The sequence below is a fragment of the Lygodium microphyllum genome, chromosome 29 (genome assembly GCF_053477565.2).
Source record: "Lygodium microphyllum isolate KBCC chromosome 29, Lygodium_microphyllum_v1.1.10, whole genome shotgun sequence".
NCBI classification, from domain to species: Eukaryota; Viridiplantae; Streptophyta; class Polypodiopsida; order Schizaeales; family Lygodiaceae; genus Lygodium; species Lygodium microphyllum.
In genome coordinates this window covers 47,815,592-47,836,471 of record NC_141163.1, presented here as the reverse complement: position 1 = coordinate 47,836,471, position 20,880 = coordinate 47,815,592, and positions in this window count along the sequence as shown.

Genomic DNA, 20,880 nt, shown 5'->3' with positions numbered 1-20,880 from the left:
TTCAAGTTGTGACCCATACCTCCTGCATATATAGTAAGAGGCGTACGCATAACATGCCATCTTACCAATCTATGGGTCCAGGATAATAGTGGTATGGGTCTCAGCTACTCTTTGTATTACCCATATCAACCATCACCTACCATATAACACGTGGTCCGATAACATTCCCCACAAGTGACCAGGTCCTGTCTCATTATCAAGAGCAACACCCGGACTAGGACCACAGTTGAAGAAGAGGTCCTCTTCATAATAAAAATTGGCTAGTGAATCTGCAAACTGATTCCAAGAACGTGGAATTAGCTGAAGAGATACGCTCTCAAATTCATCAAGTAGGGTTATAGCAGTTTGATGATACATACGAAGGATAGGATTCCGGACTGTATATGTCTCATTAAGTTGATTTAAAATCAGGTGGAAATCCCCTTTTACTAACAATTGCCGAATACCACCTTTCTTGGCAACATTCAGTCCCATAATCAAGGCTTTATACTCCACCATGTTGTTAGTGAATCCTACCCTAAGATAAGTAGCTAATTTCATTGTAACTCTACGTCGAGGATCTCGGATAACTACTCCAACACTCCCTTTTTTATTAGGGCCCCTGGACGCCCCATCAAAGTATAATGTGTATGTCCACAATGGGTTTACACAACCAGCCATCCATAACTCCCCTATTCGTAATTATGATAGTCAAAATTCAACATATTTAGAGGATGAACCGATGGCTCCATCCCACCTACATTAAAGACTATAGGGATGCTCGTCAAAATCTACAAACAGTGATGACAGAAGACCTTGATCTCCCAAACAAATGTCTCGTTGTCTTGCCCAGTCACTTTATAACCTTTACTCCACAAGATGAGCTTTCCCTGATAATATCGCTGCTCTAAGTATGGGTGCTCCAGATAAAGGATCAGTCGACCCATCAACCTCTATCGTTGTTTCCTTGTAGATGTTTGATCAATTGTTCATAGACATGCAAGGCACTGATGTCATTAGCGCAGCCATAAATAATAAGGTTTAATCTTATTAAGATTAACCTTATTCTTAAACTCCACACCCTCAAGATTTTCCAACAACGCTGTGGATTTATTCTTCCCGATCCTGGCAATCCTATCAGGACCGTCCCATTTCGACTCCAGCTTTCTCAGAAATAATTCTCTATGTGCATCATAGTACAACACTAGCTGTCATTTCTTAAAAGTGTATTTCTTTGCTTTTAGGTCATGGAGCTGCTTCATCCAACGCTTGGTCACCTCTTGATGTAGCAGGCTCTGAAATTTGATCTCATGAGGTGTACCAGAGTCGTAAAGCGCTCTAAGAGGGCATCCCCATCACCCAAAGAATGATTAATCACGAATCTCATCGTCGGTAACTCAATCTCTAAAGGTGGGACGCACTCCTCTCCATATACTAACTTGAATGGGTGTGACGAGTAGCTCATTTGAATATTGTATTGTATGCCCACACTGCCACGTACAACTTTTTGTCCCAATCTCGTTTCTTTTCCAAAACCACCTTAGACAGAATGCCCACAAGCTTCTTGTTGGTACTCTCGACCTGCCCATTGGCTTGTGGGTTATAGGGGGTTGTTTTATTATGCTTGATGTGCCAAGTCTCAGTCAAGCTTTTTATCACTTTGTTTAGAAAATGCATCCCGCGGTCCGATACTATTTCTTTTGGTGGACCAAATCGACATACTATTTGCTCTAATAGGAAACTGGTGGTTTCCTTTGCATTGTCTTTTCGAGTTGCACGTGCTTCTGACCACTTAGTAAAATAATTTGTCGCTATGATAATATATCTTATCTGTGCAGTGGATGACGAAGTAATAGGGCCCACAAAGTCGATCCCCCACTTTTGGAACGGAAGGATCGCCATAATAGGAGTGAGTGGTTGCCTCCTATTTCAACTATCATGTTGTTGACAGATGTCGTATCTTTTAACGTACTCGAATGCATCCTGGAAGATGGATGGCCACCAATATCTCGCCCTCAAGGCTTTTTACACAATTAGCTGCCCAGCAAAATGACCTCTGCAAGCAGAGTTATGGCACTCTTCTAAGATGAAAGGGACCTCGTTAGGCATTATGCATCGGCGGTAGATATCATCTACCCCTTGCTGATACAACGTGCCTGCGATTATTGTGAATTTTAAAGCCTATTGCTTGATCTTTCACTTTTCTAACTTTGTTAGACCAGCTCCAGTATCTCTCGCCGACAAATAATGCATTATCGCCGCATACCAGGAGGGAATAGATGTCGTGTCAATCTTGAACAATGAGTCCCTGTCACCACCTTCAGCCTCCTTTGGCTCCCCAAAGTCCACAAGGCACTCTACGATATCCTGCAACCTGGGTGGCTTGCTCTTAACCTCATAGTCAACCTCATGCAAAGTGATAAACCACTTTGCCAAATGGTCGGGCGGTGGTAGCTTATTCATCAACAGTCGTAGTCCTTTCACCTTCGTATAAAGGACAACCTTCTCATAAAGGATGTAGTGCCTGAATTTTTAGTCACAAAGAGCATCACAAGGCACAACTTTTCCATATAAGTATAATTAATTTTGGATACACTAAGCTTTTGCCTGGAGAAAGAAATTGGGTGATAGCACTTCTCTTACCACATCTCCACTAAACAACAACTAATGTTATGCATGGTAGCTGCTGAAACGATATAAAAAATTTCACCCCTCTTTGGTGCTTTCAGCACAGGTGCTCTTGCGAGTTCCTGCTTTACATCCTTGAAAGCCACCTTACAAGGGTCACTCCACATAAACAAACAATTGAGGATAACAAATTTGTCAATGGCAACGTTCTTTTTACCAAAGCATTTATGAACCGTCGATAACACCCAATTGATGATAAAAATACATGGACTTATTTAGGGGTGCATGGCGGACTCATGGTGACTATAGCTTTGATCTTTTCAGGATCCGTCGCAATCCCTACCGAGCTAACTACATGGCCCACCAAGAGCCCATAAGGTACACCAAAAACACACTTCCTTGGATTGAGAGCTATGCAAAATTATCTGCATCGCTCAAAACATTTTCATAGAATCATTGTCTTTCTCTTACGGTGACTGCCCCTAAATCGTCAATAAATACCTTTAGCTCCTCAGGGGAAATGCCACCAAAGGTATTATCGACATTTCGTTGCCAAGAACCCCCAGGCGCATTGCATAGACCAAATGTCATCACATGATACGCAAAGGTCCCAAAGACTATTATGAATGTCGTTTTGAGCTTATCCTCTTCTGCAATCGCATGAATCTGGTCGATAAAGGGCAGTGGGTAGTAATCCTTAGCTATCTGCTTGTTCAACTCTCAAAAGTCCACACACAGTTAGATTTGACTATTTTTCTTCTTCTTGATCACAGGTGAACACCATTCAGTGTATTGCACAGGGAAGATCAAACCCGGGTTCCATAATTTCTGTAACTCCTTGAACAGCCCATCCCACAACTCAAACGGCATATGCCTAACTTTCTATCGCATAGGATGGCTTCTTTCCTTCAATGGAATTGTATGGACAATGAGGCTTGGAGGAATGCCCCTAAGTTCATCGTAACTCCAAGTAAGAATATCGTGGAACTTTTGGATCAGAGTGACATAATCCTCCCGTTCCTCCACACTAAGCATGGACCCTAGCTTTATTAGCTGTTCATCATCTGGCGTACCAAGGTTTAGCTCGATAACATCCACGTCCCTTATTCTATCTTGAGCTTCTGATGACTCGTTTAGTGTTACTTGATAGAAGTCATTTGTGATGGATCCCTCTTTGGATTCGTCAGTCTGACGATGTCTCACTTGCAGATATATCTTCTATTGTCTCTAACTCTGTAGAGGAAAGGGGATCTCACTCACTTTGAGGTTGACTACCACCCGTCTAGCACCTCTGCCAAATATCAATCTACTAGTGGGTATATCTACTTGACAATCTGCTTGTAAAATCCAAGGTCGACCAAGAAATACTTGGTAACTCAGACGCCCTGCAAATTGGATTACCCTAAAGTCCAATAGACATTCTATGTTGGAAACTGTCACGTGGATTTTAGTAATGCAACCCTCTGGTTGTCTCAGACTATTGTCAACCATTCGAAGGATTGTGAAGGCATCTTTCTAAATCGCAAGACCCAACCTCTCCATCAATTCAGAACTCATAATATTAACCAAGGATCCTGTGTCGACGATAGCATTATCCACTAGAATCCCATCAACATAGGCTACAACCCTTAGGCAGTGCTTTTCGGCATGTTCAAACCAGCCATCCCCTACCTGCGCTATTCCTAAGGGTTCTACGATATAACCCATACACAAGATCTTTTTAAGTTTTTTGCGTACTCCTAGCAATAGCTTGATTAGCTATAAGAGATTTATGACTGGTTTAACATCGCAAAGGGAGCTAGCTAAATCAAATTCGTTATAATTCGCTAAAGCTCGCTTCTCACGCCAAACCATCCGCTCTTTTAGGACACCGCACCGGCTTTATTGCCTCTTTTTTGACTCTTACCTACTTTCTTGATACCTCTTTATCTCTCTTGGTGTTAGCCTTACTCTCTACGGGCTTCAAAGGTTCCCCTTCCTTTTCAAGATTTAAAACTTGCGTTCCTTTATCACCCTGCCTAGGGTTTCCGTCGACAGGTTTTACATTATCTTTGTCACCTTCTCTATGTTTTTGGCCTCTTGTTATGGCACGTAGGCTAGAAGCTTCAGTGCCATTAACCTGCACACCCTCGATGAGGCTCACCCCATTGCCACCTGGAAGTTCTTCGATAGTAGCCTTACCCCTTTGGAGTGTTTGTTTCAGCCCATCATCGTGCTGAAAATTGTTTCCTTGTGCACAATGATTAACAGGTCTTGGTTGCTGACTGCCTTGCTGGAGAGAACTAATCTTGCTCCAACAGGTGGCTGCTAAATGGTTAGACTTCCCACAAATGTCGCACTTGACATTTGGGCAATTATGTGGATAATGTTGCCCCCCACACCATTTGTAGCTGAATCTAGAGGGTGCACCCTCTTCGGGGCATCGACTCCCTATTATATTTTGTTGTTTCTTTAAGAAATTAATGTCAACGGCTATTTGCCAATATTGTTCAAATATCATATCCGTATAGTGCTTCATCGTGTCCTTTGACTTCGTTAAGGACATTTGATGAACTTGACTCATAGCCTTGATTATCTACCCATCGGTCCCTTGGCCGCACAATTTGATTAGGCATTGGTTGCATTAGTTGTTGACCCACAGGAATGACATTAGGGCTCGCTACTTGGCCTCCCACATTTGCAGGCATTTGATTAGTCATATGCATAGTCACACTAGGCAGAGCTGGCAATAAAGGCACATTCGGCACCACGTTCCCTCTCTTGTTAGTGTTGGCCATCCCCATCCCTTGGCTTCCACTGCCATTGATCAATTGCAAATTATTTCCCAATGCTAGACCCATATTGGGATTGATTCGAGAAGCATAGGCTATTTGCAGTCGGGATTCTATTTCTTGCGCTCATCTAACGGCACTGTCTATGTCCGCCAAGGTGACACTACTCAGTTGCACCTAGATGTTAAAATCAAGACTATGCAAGAAGTATTACAATTGGGCAGCACGTGGGATAGGGATAGAGGCATCCAATTTATGGAAAATCTCTTTGATCTTCTTGGCATATGCTCGTATATCTTCATGCGGTTCTTGGCCTGTCAAATTCAATATGCACAGCCAATATTGGCCACCTCTCTTGAGGGCGAACTCCCTTGGGAAGGCTTCATAAAATAAATCCATGGTGGTTATGGTTCCAACCTCAAGGCCGTGATATCATATAGCTGCCCTTCCCTTCAAGATCATATTGAAGAACATCATTAGATGCCCTTCTTCTTGGATGTGGCAATTAAACATCAGCTTTTGGAACTCCCTTATATGAAGCTCCATATCCTCTTCCACTAACCCATTAAAAATGGGTAGGGGGAAACCTAATGCTGGAAAAATCCATCGTTCCCACAGGGCTTGTGATAGGTTGTGCCATGGCAATGGATCGGATTTGCTAATGGAATCGAGACAAGCAAAGCTGTCACACCACTCGAAGTGGGCAGATTAATTGGGAGGGGGAAAATACTAGAGCTTCCACCTCCTGATGGACTTTGATTTAGGCTAAGGTTACTAAGACCCTACCCTTGCATAGGTTCAAGACTACTCCTTTTAGGAGAATAATGCCTATTGATTTCGGCCCTCCATCTAGCCCTCTCGGCTTTCTCCTATTTTTGGAGTTCGGCTTGACAGATCTCTTCAAAGGACATCAACTAACAAATAGGTCCCAAGAGACCCTACATTCAAAAACCACCACTTTGAGGCAGCTCTCGGCACACGCACCACTGATGGGACCAAAACTGGGCCAGCATTGGCTATGGCACTAGCCGGACCCTCCTGCATACAACAGACACCTCCACCACCACCACATTGCCTATGCACACTAGATACTTCTCATATTGTGTTTATAGCTAGATAAGAGTCCAATGACACCTTTCCCAAAACCCCTTAGAGGGGATATCCCACACATATTGGAAATAAGTGCCACGTATCACAGACACAAGAGGCACCCCATGAGCTAATTGTCGTGGCCCCACTGTAGCTCTTCTACATCTTGGGGATTGGCCCCTCAATGTGTTGCTTTTACATATAAACACATTCACACAAAACTTCTCTCTTTGTCTGCGAGATCCAAGAGATACCATGTTTCCTCACTAATAATTTTCCCCAAGAAACGAACGGCTATCTTACGGCAAGGAAAATCTCACCCTCTCAAACGTGGGTCAAGTAAGATAGCCGTTCGTTTCCCCAACGGCTATCTTACAGCAAGGGAAATCTTACCCTCTCAAACATGGGTCAAGTATAATTCAAACAATTGCTATGCATTTCTGAGAGTTGATACCACATGTATGATCAATGCAATAGTGGATGTCTCGTTGTGCACAACCAGTTATGTTTCGAAATTAGCCTGTGCTAATACGCAAATAGTCTTTCCATGAATTCCAACTAATACGTATATGCTTCGTTACAAGAATCTAGCACCAAGGTTGACCTTATGCTACTAGATCCCTTATTTCCAAATAGGCCATTTCCTAAATGCTATGCATAGAAAAAACCAATCAGAATTTGTATTGGTTTAGCCCTCAAACTGTTGCACAAAATTCTACTCCCCCTCACCGTTTAAGTTTTGCTTCGTTGCAAAGGTGTATAGAGATTATTTTGTCATGATTTAGTGTATAAAGAGCAATAAATCACACACTATAACAAAAATATAGGGAAGACTGAGGCCAAACCTCATGCTTTGCCCTACCACACATCCACAACCACTTATTATATTTTTTCGTATTTTCCTAAGGTATTATTTTTCCTCTTATGTTCTTCCATTTTTCTCTATTTTCCTCTATTTTTTCAATGAAAATTTGATATATTTTTAGATTGTGGCTCTTGGTTCTTTCTTAGGATAACAAAAATATAGATTTTATTGGCATTTTATCCCATGTGTATTGGTTTATCCCACCCGAAAACACCAAAAATCCCATTTTTCTCATAAAAACCATGTTTTACGAGTTTCTAAAAATTATTTCCATCATTTTAACTTTATGATTTCTGATTTTTTCATCATGCAAGCATAGAAAAAACAATAAACAACATGTCTACCAATTTTCATTCCATAAGAACAACATTAGCTCAATCAAATATACAAAACAAGCAAATTTCCTTTGTAAAATAGAATTACTGGTTTTTTCCTTCTCTACGGGTTTTAAATTTTGATGCGGGACTGCAGGTTAGCCCTCATTTAAGGCTCAACCCACCTCCAAATAGCCAACTCTAGCCCTCCACCAATCCGGGAGTGATTCGGTACCATGTCGGACAAGCGGTCCTCAATCGATCTTCAATCTTCTTCATGGGCATGAACTACCTCTTAAGGGGAGAGAGAGGGAGGAGAGAGAAAGATAGGCAACCACCAATCTACCCTCAAGTACCATCGAGGCCTTTCAAGAGACTTATCTCAAGCTCAAATGGGGTTATACTAATCCTAGAATGTCAAAAGAATTACGAACAAAGACCCCCTAGCTCGTTGACGTTTCTCTATAGGGGATGTAGTTAACTGGAAAACATCCAGAGCAAACAATTGACTCTTGTTGAGGGAGCTCGATATGGCGGCTCACTTTGGGGGAATTCAAGTGTGCCCCTCAAAATCCTAGTGTATAGATACATTATCATTTTGAAGAATACACAACATATATTAAACAATATCCCAATGCATCAAACAATTCTTTCTATGAAATTCCATGTAAGAAATCCATCTAAGTGAACGGAAATTATAAAATCTATCAAAGTGAAAAACAAATCCAACTATGTAATTCCATATATGAAATCCATATAAGTAAATAGCCAAACTAGCACAAGGTCTTGTTCAACTTTCAAGTAGTCATAATTGTGACATTCGCCCTATTCTATCACTCTTGGAGGGGAATTAGCCGTATTCTATCTCTCTTGGAAGGGAACTAAACCTTGGGTTGTTTATAAAATATGGTACTTTATCTAATCTTCATTTCAAAAGTGTTCATTGCTTCTAACTTCTTACTTTCCCAAGTCTAGGGCCTCTTTCCCTATTAAATCCTAATTCTTAAGTGGCCATTTTGACTAGAACCTTTTTTAAAGGTCCGTTCAAGGGTTTAAACATTCCATTCTGTGAACTAAAATTGGAAAAAGTTCTTCCTTTTCATGATTTTAGCTTTCTTGGTATCCTTAACCAAACCCTTCTTGGACTTCACAAAGAAGAAAATACCTCATGTAAATAGCATGCAATCTCTGAGTGAAAAGGATTTTCCTAGCATTAGTCCCAATGTAATCCTAGCCTAGCTAGGCTCAAGGCTTATTGATCATTCTTGAAAGGGATTCAAATATAGAATAAGTATGAAAAGGCTTGTATCACATATCTTGCAGTAGTATTCTGGCATGACCTCTTGAGTTTCAATTAGTGCTTAATTTTACAATCTCATATTAATGAGTTTCTAACTACATAATCAATAGGTCACTCCTTTATTTCCACTTGTAATTTTGTTAGTCAAACTATGCTTTCAATATGAACAAGGCTCCATCACTCTCAAGAAATTCTCCTTATGAAAATCTCACCTAGGCAACCTATCTTTTTGTCTGACTACTCTAGATAGTTTGCTCATATGAATTCCTGAAATAAGTAGCTAGCCTTTACTTTAAAATTTCCTACTAGTACTTTCTACTAAATCTATTTTACAATAAAGAATCTAGAAATTAGATGCTATGAGGACCACTTCATCTTGGACTAATGTAGTTGCGACCTCATTCAATTGGGTAATCTCATGTGCCATTTTAATGTTTCTTCTCTTATGAGCCATCATGAATACACAAACTATTCCATGTGGGCTACTTGCATAGCTCCTTCCTTAGCTCTGTTGTAGTGATCCCTAGCGTGTAGGGTCTTTGAAGTGGAACTTTGGCAAAGCTAAAAAGTGGTGTTTGGCTTGGCAAGGGAGAAATTGATAGGGTATTCAAATTTTGGGGGAGGGATTTGTAGACTCAAGGTATCATCAAGTGGGATAAGGATAAGCAATAAATGGGGATGAGAATTTAGTACTAACTGAAATAGGAAAAATGGTGAGCTTAAATAAGAGCAAGGGAAGATTTGGTATCAACTTTGCAAATGGATTTTCAATTAGCTAATTTAAAGATGAAAATTTGGGGAGTCAATGGATGGGAGAGGAGAAGGGAAAAACAACACTTCGTGAAGAGGTAGAGGTACAAGGTTGGGACTATTTGGCAGTTATAGAAGGTGCTTTTTGGGGTTATGGGGATGATCATGAGGTCAAAAGAAAAATTTATGAGATGATAAGCTTGAGATGCATGGTAAAATGTCTCATCTTCTCTCTCTCTCTCTCTCTCTCTCTCTCTCTCTCTCTCTCTCTCTCTCTCTCTCTCTCTCTCTCTCTCTCTCTCTCTCTCTCTCTCTCTCTCTCTCTCTCTCTCTCTCTCTCTCTCTCTCTCTCTCTCTCTCTCTCTCTCTCTCTCTCTCTCTCTCTCTCTCTCTCTCTCTCTCTCTCTCTCTCTCTCTCTCTCTCTCTCTCTCTCTCTCTCTCTCTCTCTCTCTCTCTTTGTCTACATGGCATCTCATTAGTCTGATCACCCATCCTTCATCTCCTTGTTCTCCAGTCTAGCATTGATTTGGATCATCCATCCTTTTGGTGGCACTATGATAGACAAGGTCAAGATAGAGAAAAAAAATTCCAAAAAAAAGAAAAAAATATTAACCTTCAAAGCTTAAGCTTGTGTTTTTGTTTTTTGGACAAGACTTGAAATTTGAAAGATGTAAGATGCCTTAAGGTTGTATCCAAGGTTTGAACTCACGCACCCATGTACACACCCACACATTCAAACGACTTGGGCTACAACTTGTTGGGTAATCTTTAGTTTTTTTATGTCTCCCTTTTACATGCACTAACCCATACACACACCATAAACCCTTGCTATGGTCCTTTCAAGTTTGGGAAGAGGGCATATGTACGATGTGACTATCAACAAATTGAATCTTGATTTATTTATGAATGCATATCTATGTTAATGACAATAGAGATATTACGCTTTATCCCTAGTTCTTGCTATTGCATTTTATTTTTATTGTAAAAATTACATTATTATTTAGATTTCCAAAATCATAGTGGTAACAATTTCATGGTGATCTACACAATTTGTTGCTCTTCAACCTCTCCTATCTACTCTTCACACCTACAACTAGAAGGAGATCATGATTTCAAAGAACATGAAGAATCATAAGTGTAAGGCTCCATGACAACAAGGCATGATAAGTGTCTCCTCTTCAACCGTTCTTGCAATGATTTTTCCTACGATCCATGATTTTCAAGAAGGTTAGCTCCCTCTTTTTATACCATTCTCCTCTCTCTTATAAAATCCACAATTTTTTCCTCCCATACTATTTTCTCTTTCAATGACCAAGTGTAAAGTATAGCATTTATGACCTCTAAGACCTTCTAATTCATATTGTAATATTTACATACAATTTTATTGCCCCTAGATCCCATTGATTTGCATGGTACCTACCAAGGACACCACTTCAACTCTTAATGGTGGACTCACATTCTTGACCTCATGCATTATAGTCTAAATGCCTTCAAAGGCTTGATAGTGGCCGCATGATCCAGTCATGGCTCCCTCAATACATTCCCCTACTCCATTACAATCAATCCACTCCTCAAGTACTCCAATGAAGATAGGAAATATATAGAACAAGAATCACCTTATCCTTCTATACAAAGTTGTGTCAAATGAGTTTCGTTGAGATCAAAGTTAAAAGTAAAAAGAGAAACTATGTTTGAAGGAGGGTCTCTTTTACCTCCGTCGTTGACTCCTCTCTCCTATGGAGGATGCATCCAAGTTGACTCCTCTCTCCTATGGAGGGTCTCTTTTACCTCCGTCGTTGACTCCTCTCTCCTATGGAGGATGCATCCAAGTTGACTCCTCTCTCCTATGTTTGAAGGAGGGTCTCTTTTACCTCCGTCGTTGACTCCTCTCTCCTATGGAGGATGCATCCAAGTTGCTAGGCCTAGGTAGTGAGATACTAGCTTGCTTTGTTTGAGCTCATGTCATGACATTTAGGGGAGCAGGTGTAGCATCATTGTCATGCAACTTGACACAAAAGAGTTTGAGTGGCACATATGGTACAATTGCCAAACAAGTGGAAGGCTTCTATCTAGGGCAATCATTGAGTAGTTGTATGACTCCACATTCGGGGAACCTTAAGTCAGCCTTCTCTCTATTTACTTGCTACTTTTCAGGGCAGTGAGATATGTCATGGATGACCACATGTCCAACATGTTATGGATCATGGTTCTGAGCTTCCCCTAGGCCTCTACTTTGAGATGCTGTAGGAAGCTCTAGAGGCACGGGGGTTGTACTTGGTTCTGAGTGAGCAGTAATCGTGGTTTGTAAGTTCTCAGGATTAGGTAGGTTTAGGACCAGGGGCATTTGCTTTGGTCGATAGATGAGCTGAGGCTTGTTAGCCACCGCTGGCCCTGGCCTGTTAATTGTGTTCTGGGCACCACTTGTGTAAACCTCTCTCGTTAGGAATAGATTGCTTGTAGATGAGCTTCTTAGCTAGCCATTTTTAGGCGCCCAAATCCAGGGATTGCCCTCGTAGTATCCTTGTGCCTGCAAGAGGTCTTTGGGAATCCAGCACGGCGTGGTTGTGCGTGTATGGCGGTAGTGCCTAGACTGCCTCTTGGGTCGGGACGGTTGATAATTTGGACGTTTAGGGTCACACTTGGGTGGTTTACCCTGATGTGGTTTTTGTCGTTTCGGCACCCATAGAAACTTGGACTCTTTGGCCTTGTGAGCGCTCCTGGTGGGCATGGGTCTGGGGTTGAGAACTCGGCACGAGGCCGTAGTTTCCGTTTGTTTAGACCCGGGCTGAAGCGTGGTCATGGGGGTTTCTATCGGCAGCTTCGTAAAAGTGGGGGAGTTAGGGCAACCCTTGCTGAAAGTCATCACTATGCGCACATTGCCAATGGCAAGATGTATGTGATTTAGGTTGTAATCCACATTACAGTTGGTTTGTTTCTTGAAAGTGCGACCTAATAGTGATACATTACCAGCGTCCTTGGTGCCAGGCAACACATGGAAGAAGGCCGGTAAACTTTCAGACTCGATGGAAACGACCACCTTGCATTTCCCTAGGAGTGGGTAAGCGGTACCCCCAAACGGGGTGAGTTGAGCGTTAGTGGGCTATAGTTGCAGTTGACCAATGCGTGTCCAATGGTCATGTGTTAGGATGTTGTAGTCAGTACCTTCATCAATCAAGGCGTCAAAAGAATACACCACTCCTACTGCAACTATGATCCACAGGTATGCCAGTGCCACTACTTCTTCGTCTTGATCTGTCAGGTCAGTTACAGTAGCCATGCGGATGTTCAATGGGGGTTCTAGCATGGGCGGCTCATGTAATGGATGTGAAGGAGGATAGTACATCTTAATGCGGCTACCATTAAAAAAGCCTATTCCCTCACCATCAAGTGTCTCCTGTTAGATATGATCAATGCCCCACCCTCATTAGGTGCTACCAATGATCCATGGTGCTCAAAGTTGTAAGGCCCCCATTATGAGGAGAAGCCAAATGTGAGCCCGGACATTGGTTGAGTCCTGACTTGTATATCAGATGAGGTCTATGTGACCGGATGGCAAAAAGGTGACTGTTGTGGGTCTAATCTTTGGGTTAGACGGAGTGGTTAAGCTGGTAGCAACTCGAGGCACATTGCATTGAGTTGCGTGGTAAGGGAGTTAAAAGGGGCCCCTATTGTGGGGTCCGGGGGCCGCGGAAGCGGCCCCTGGCTGGGGGGTCCCAGGGGGGCCAGCGGCCCCCCTGGCGGGGGTCCGGGGGCAGCGCCCCCGGCCCGATGGTAAAGGGAATATTCCCTGGAATATTCCCTGGCCGACTAGTGGAGGCTCATATGGTAGGTCGGTCAGCAGGCCGACCTAACGACCTTCGCGGGCTATAAAAGCTAAACCCCTTCGCAGCCATCTCACACTCATCTTTCACCCAGTCAGAGTTGTTGTTCCAGCTAGCCTTAAGCTCTTCACCTATCTTCTGTCTAGATCGCCATCTAAGCTTCACTCAGTGGAAGCGCACGGGTGGACAGAGCCATCTTTGTATCAGTTGTTTGGAGTTAAAGAATTTACTGATTCTCCTCTTCTCTGTTGTGTACTCTCTATCTCTTTCTCAGATTCTGTTCGCTGCGCCGTGTAATATTTTACATGGTATCAGAGCCCAGGGGGCTCTAGAGATCGGAGAGCGTGCAAGAGGCAAAGGCTTCAACAGCAAAGAGAAACGATGTCGACTCCGGGAAGCAGTTCTGGCGCATCAGGAAGCGGTGCAGGAGGTGGTGCTGCTGTACCGGCTATTCAAACACTGAGGATTCGTCCACCAACCTTCAGCGAAGGCAAGTTAGATGGTACAAACTACACCTTGTGGAAGTTCAAAATTACTACTATCCTTGATTCTTATGAGCTTCTGGAGACTGTGCTGGGGACTGACGCAGAACCACAGCCTACCCCCGACCCATCAAATCCTAGTGTGATGATTCCTCCGAATGCAGATCTTCTACGAGCGTGGAAACGAAGGAATGCAGATGCATTGTGTGCCTTAGTTACAAGCTGTTCTGACAGTGTTTTGACTCTGATTCAGCATACAACCAAAGCGTCAGAGGCTTGGAATGTACTAAGGAGTCAGTATGAAACACGAAACCAAACAAGGATTCAAAACTTGGAGAATCAACTAGCAGCGGAGAAGTTTGCTGAAGGAGAGACGGTTGAAGCATTCATCACTCGGATTAAGAATCTGCGCGACCAGATGGCTGGCGCTGGGATACAAAAGACTAGCGAAGAGCTAGCTCGGAGGTGTCTTCGGATTTGTCCACAAAAGTTTGATGGACTAGTAACTGCCCTTAATACTCAGGTGAGACCTCAAGCTTTGACTTTTGAGGAGTTTTGTGCATTATTAATGGAGGAGGAGTTGAGGCTGAAAGCCCGAGAAGGAAGCAACAATGGAGATGCTGCATTCTCTGCCAATGCAAAAGGCAAAGGTGTTTCCTCCACCAAAAATGATGGTGACAAAAAGAAAAAGGGCGGCAAGAAGAAGTTTCAAGGAGAGTGCTTCTACTGTAAGAAGAAAGGACATGCAATTGCAGATTGTCGTGTCAAGAAGGCAGATGAAAAGAATGGTACCCTTAAAACTAAAGGGAAAGAGACAGCCAATACGGCTGAAGCAGAGTTGGAATTATTCATGGCGACCATTGAGGAAGTGTGCTCCTCGGCGCAAGAAGAATCTACCACTGACTCTTGGGTGTTGGATAGTGGGGCCTCCCGTCACATGACCAACAAGAAAGGTCTATACAGTTCTATGCAGCCTCTACAAGAATCCATCACTGTGACGGTTGGAAATGATGCTAAATGCCCTGCTGCGGGCACAGGTACTATTTCTTTTGTTGCTGCAAATGGTGAAGTCAAAAAGCTTTCAAATGTGTTGTATGTTCCCGAAATCAGGAGAAATCTCTTATCAGTTGCTGCCATAACTGATCTTGGTCATGAAGTGAGGTTCAAGAAGACAGGTGCAGAAATTATTGATAGTGCTGGCACAATTGTTGGCAAAGGAGAAAGAAGGAACAACCTGTATGAGCTAAGTGCTCTTACAGCCACCGCTGGAGTGGGCACAAGTAAGCTTTGGCATGAAAGGTTTGGACACATCGGATTTGCAGTATTGAAGGAGATGCAAAAGCAAGGTATGGTTGCTCACCTACCTACAATAACTGAATTGAAGGAACCATGTGAAGCTTGTATGATGGGCAAGCAACAGAGAAAGGCATTTCCACAAGAAAGCAAGAATAGAGCACATGCTCCTCTAGAGTTGGTGCATGCTGACTTGTGTGGTAAGATGCCTACACAGGCCTTGGGGGGATCTTCTTATTTTATGTTGATTGTCGACGACTACAGTAGGAAGATGTGGGTGTACTTCCTTCGTGATAAGGCTCAAGCTTTTGGTAAGTTTAAAGAATGGCTAATACTTGTTGAGAATGAAACAGGGAAAAGTGTGAAGAAATTTAGAACAGATGGTGGTGGTGAGTTCAACTCAAAGGAGTTTGAAGGCTTTTGCAAGAGCAAAGGGATCAAGCGTCAATTGACGACGCCTCACACACCTCAGCAGAATGGTGTTGTGGAACGCAGGAATCGTACCATTGTGGAGATGGCAAGATGCATGCTAAAGGGCAAGGGATTGCCTAACCATTTTTGGGCTGAAGCTGTTAATACTGCAGTCTACATTCTAAATCGGAGCTACACAAAGGCTCTCAAGGGAAAAACACCTCATGAGGCTTACACTGGTAAGAAACCATCTGTTTCACATTTCAGAATTTTTGGATGTGAATGTTATGCACATGTTCCAGATGAGAAGAGAAACAAGTTACAACCAAAAAGCAGAAAATGTATCTTCTTGGGTTATAGTGATGAGCAGAAGGCTTACAAGTTATATGACCAAGAGGCAAAGAAGATCATCGCGAGCCGTGATGTGGTGTTCAAGGAGGAGCCGCATACAGTGGAGGAGGAGAAGGCAAGGTCTTCCACTTTATCATCAAGCGAAGAAGTAGTCCACTATGAACCTGTCCCGAGAGCTATCCCTATCCTTAAGGAGGAGGAAGCATCATCTTCAGATGATGAGGAAAAAGTTCACCAACCTGACATCACCCCACCGGAAAAGCCATTGCCGCGCTGGGTGAAGCAGCTCTATGACCACAATAATCCTATGCCTGCATCTGTTGAGGAGAAGGCAGACGGACCAAGGAGGTCTCAGAGAATAGAGGAGCAAAGGAGGGCTTCTGCTCACATAGTCAACATGGCCTTGATGGTTGAGATTATGAGAGAAGTAAAGGAGCCAACTGACTTAGAAGAAGCACTTGCAGATCCATCATGGAAGGCTGCTATGCAGGCGGAGTATGACAGCATAATGAAGAATGACACTTGGGAGCTAGTGGATCGGCCAGCAAAGCGGAAGATTATTGGCACCAAGTGGATCTGGAAGGTAAAGTACAAGGCTGATGGTACCTTAGAAAAGTACAAAGCTAGACTGGTTGCCCAAGGATTTTCACAAGTTGAAGGGTTTGATTTTCAAGAGTCATTTGCCCCAACTGCCAGAATGACCACTATTCGCACGGTACTTGCAGTGGCTGCCCACAAGAAGTGGCCAGTGTACCAAATGGATGTTAAGTCAGCGTTCTTAAATGGTGACCTCAAGGAGGAGGTGTACGTGGCTCAGCCACCAGGGTTTGAGGCCCCCCATTCTGAGAACAAAGTGTGTAAACTGAAGAAGGCATTGTATGGGCTGAAACAAGCCCCCAGAGCATGGTACCAGCGGATAGATAGGTTCTTTTTAAACCTAAACTTCAAAAGATGTGCCTCAGATGCTAACTTGTATGTTTACAGGGATGGTAAAAAGTCTGTAGTGATTGTCCTATATGTGGACGACCTTCTTATTACAGGTGACTATGAAGATATGATCAACCAAACTCGAAAGGCTTTGAGTTTTGAGTTTGAAATGACAGACTTGGGCTTGCTGCACTATTGTTTGGGGATTGAAGTCTGGCAAGAGCCAGGAAAGATCTTCATCTCTCAGAAGAAGTATGCATGGGAGATCTTGAAGGCATTTGGCATGACCGAGTGCAAGGAGATAGCTACACCTATGGAGGTGAATGTAAAGTTATCCGTTGAGGATACATCAGCACTAGCAGACATTGGGAGGTATAGGAGGTTGGTCGGCAGTCTAATCTACTTGTGTAACACCAGACCAGATATCAGTTTTGCTGTTGGTGTTTTGAGCAGGTTCTCAAACAAACCTCATGAGAGTCATTGGAATGCTGGGATGCGGGTGCTCAGATACTTGAAGAAAACTCTTGACTATGGTATCACATACAGTTTCGGAACTTCTCTTGTGGGGAACTGTGACTCAGATTGGGCAGGAGACATTGATTCCAGGAAGTCAGTTTCTGGTTATTGTTTCTCTTTGGGTTCAGGAATTTTCTCTTGGATTAGTAAGAAGCAACCAACAGTGGCATTGTCTTCTACCGAAGCAGAGTACAAGGCAGCTTGTTTTGCTGCATGTGAGGCCGTATGGTTGAGAAGGATTCTATGGCATATGGGAGTGCAGGATGAAGAACCAACTGTGCTGAGATGTGACAATCAGAGTTGCATCGCCATTGCCAAAAATCCAGTGTTTCATGCACGCACCAAACATATAGAGATCCAGTATCACTATGTGCGTGATTTGATGGAGGATGGGATAGTGGAATTGGTCTACTGTCCAACAGAGGAGAATGGAGCAGATATCTTCACCAAAGCACTTACGAAGGATCTGCTTCAAGTTCATCTTCAGAGACTCGGCATTGGGCCGAGGAGATAGTTCACCTATGGGTGGACATTGAGGGGGGGTGTTAGATATGATCAATGCCCCACCCTCATTAGGTGCTACCAATGATCCATGGTGCTCAAAGTTGTAAGGCCCCCATTATGAGGAGAAGCCAAATGTGAGCCCGGACATTGGTTGAGTCCTGACTTGTATATCAGATGAGGTCTATGTGACCGGATGGCAAAAAGGTGACTGTTGTGGGTCTAATCTTTGGGTTAGACGGAGTGGTTAAGCTGGTAGCAACTCGAGGCACATTGCATTGAGTTGCGTGGTAAGGGAGTTAAAAGGGGCCCCTATTGTGGGGTCCGGGGGCCGCGGAAGCGGCCCCTGGCTGGGGGGTCCCAGGGGGGCCAGCGGCCCCCCTGGCGGGGGTCCGGGGGCAGCGCCCCCGGCCCGATGGTAAAGGGAATATTCCCTGGAATATTCCCTGGCCGACTAGTGGAGGCTCATATGGTAGGTCGGTCAGCAGGCCGACCTAACGACCTTCGCGGGCTATAAAAGCTAAACCCCTTCGCAGCCATCTCACACTCATCTTTCACCCAGTCAGAGTTGTTGTTCCAGCTAGCCTTAAGCTCTTCACCTATCTTCTGTCTAGATCGCCATCTAAGCTTCACTCAGTGGAAGCGCACGGGTGGACAGAGCCATCTTTGTATCAGTTGTTTGGAGTTAAAGAATTTACTGATTCTCCTCTTCTCTGTTGTGTACTCTCTATCTCTTTCTCAGATTCTGTTCGCTGCGCCGTGTAATATTTTACACTCCAACTCGACATTTCCGGTCCTACCGATTACGCATACACTGAAAGGCCCTAGCCCCCGAAACTTCATCTTCTATTTATGTCCTTTACCGAGTACAGCAGAACAAGGTCCCCTTGTTTGAAGTCTCTCTGCATGACATGCTTGTCAAACCACATCTTTCGTCGAGCCTTTTCACAAATCAGAGAGTGAGTGGCGAGGAGTCGGGTCTCCGTTAAGCGCTCAAGTTCTACTAAGCAGTTGGTCCAAGCCTCTCTGCCCTCCCAACCTTCCTGGACTGCTAGCCTCAAACTAGGGATGAAGAATTCTATGGGTAGAATGGCTTCAGTTCCGTAAGTCAGCCTAAAGGGCGTCTGTCCTATAGTCGTTTTATAAGCTATGCGATAGGCCCACAAAGCCGCCATTAGCTTGTTATCCCAGTCACTTCTCGAAGTAGACACAACTTTTGTAAGCACATTGACTAGAATTTTGTTTGTGGATTCGGCTTGGCCATTAGCCTGAGGGTAATAGGGAGAGGACTTCTGGTGAATTATTAGGAAGGTAGAGAGCAAGTGGGCAATTACTTCATTAATGAAGTGTGTGCCTTGGTCGCTTACAAGTTCGATTGGACAACCGAACCGTGAAATGACCTGCTCCCACAAGAACTTAGCAGTGGTCCTAGCATCGTTCTTCCTCGTGGCTTGTGCCTCTGCCCATTTCGTTAAATAGTCGGTTGCCACTATGATGTATCGAGCTTGGGAATATTGTGCTGCAGGACTGACAGGCCCAATAAAATCGATGCCCCATTTTTCAAAGGGTTGTCGGGCTACGAGAGGGCTCAACTCCATCTTGTCCTTCCGCACAGGCACTTTGGTCCTTTGGCACTCATCGCAGTGCTTTACAAATTTAGCTGCATCGCGGAATAGGGTGGGCCACCATAGCTGGGATTGTAGCACCTTTCGAGCTGTTGTGTCCCCACTAAAGTGTCCTCCAGCGATTCTGCCATGTGCTTCATTTAATGCGTCATGCATCTCGTGCTCACACACGCATCTGCGCAATAAACCGTCTTGTCCCAACCTAGAGAGTTGGCCCGCTATCAGTTGATAGGGCTGAATTTTCAGGATAAGTCTCTTCAACCTGGCCTTCTCAATGGGTCGCTCCGATAGTCCATTTTCTAGCACTTGCACTATGTCATCGGCCCAATATGGCGTCAGATCAGCTCTAAATAATTCTCGTTCACTAGACAAGTTAAAAAGATGGCCGTAAATCATCAGGCACACCTTGTCCAGCGGCTTCTCCTGTGGGTATGCGGGACATGTGGTCAGCCATGTAGTGTTGCTTTCCTTTGCGTACAACCACAGAGAAGTCAAACTCCAATAAAAGGAGTAACCATCTAGCTATACGTCCCGTAGCGCAAGGCTTGTTCACAAGATACAATAGGGCTTGATGGTCAACGAAGAAGACAAAGGGAGTGGCCAATAGGTAATGCCTAAAATTCTTTACCGCAAATACCATGGCCAACCCCTCCCTTTCTGTCGTGGAATAGTTCATCTCGGTTTCTGTGAGCTGCCTGCTAGCAAAACTCACCGGGTAATCCAAATTATGCTCACCAAGCTAGCATAGTACGGCTCCAATAGCAAACTTAGAGGCGTCTATGTGCACATGGAACGTTACGTTCCAGTCTAGGGCTCGCAAGATTGGTGCAGTTGTAAGAGCCTTTTTCAATTCTTCATATGCGTGCTGGCAGTCCTCCGTCCACTCAGACACTATCAACAGCTTGTACAAAGGTCTAGCTATTAATGCATAATTTAGCACAAATCGTCGATAATATCCAGTGTGTCCCAAGAAGCATTGAACTCCCTTGTAGTTGTAGGGTGGCGGTAGGTCAACAATGACTTTGACTTTGGAAAAGTCAGTGGCAATGTCATTCCTTGACACTACGTGCCCCAAGATGCATCCGTGATTTACCCAGAACTGGCACTTTAAGGGGTTTAGCGAGAGGTGGTACAGCCTACACCTTTCAAAGACAGCTCGCAATTTCTTCAAGTGTTCGTCCCAACTAGAGTGTAAACATAGGTCATCTACGAACACTTCCAGTTCGTGCCTAAGCATGTCTTTAAAGATGGTGCAC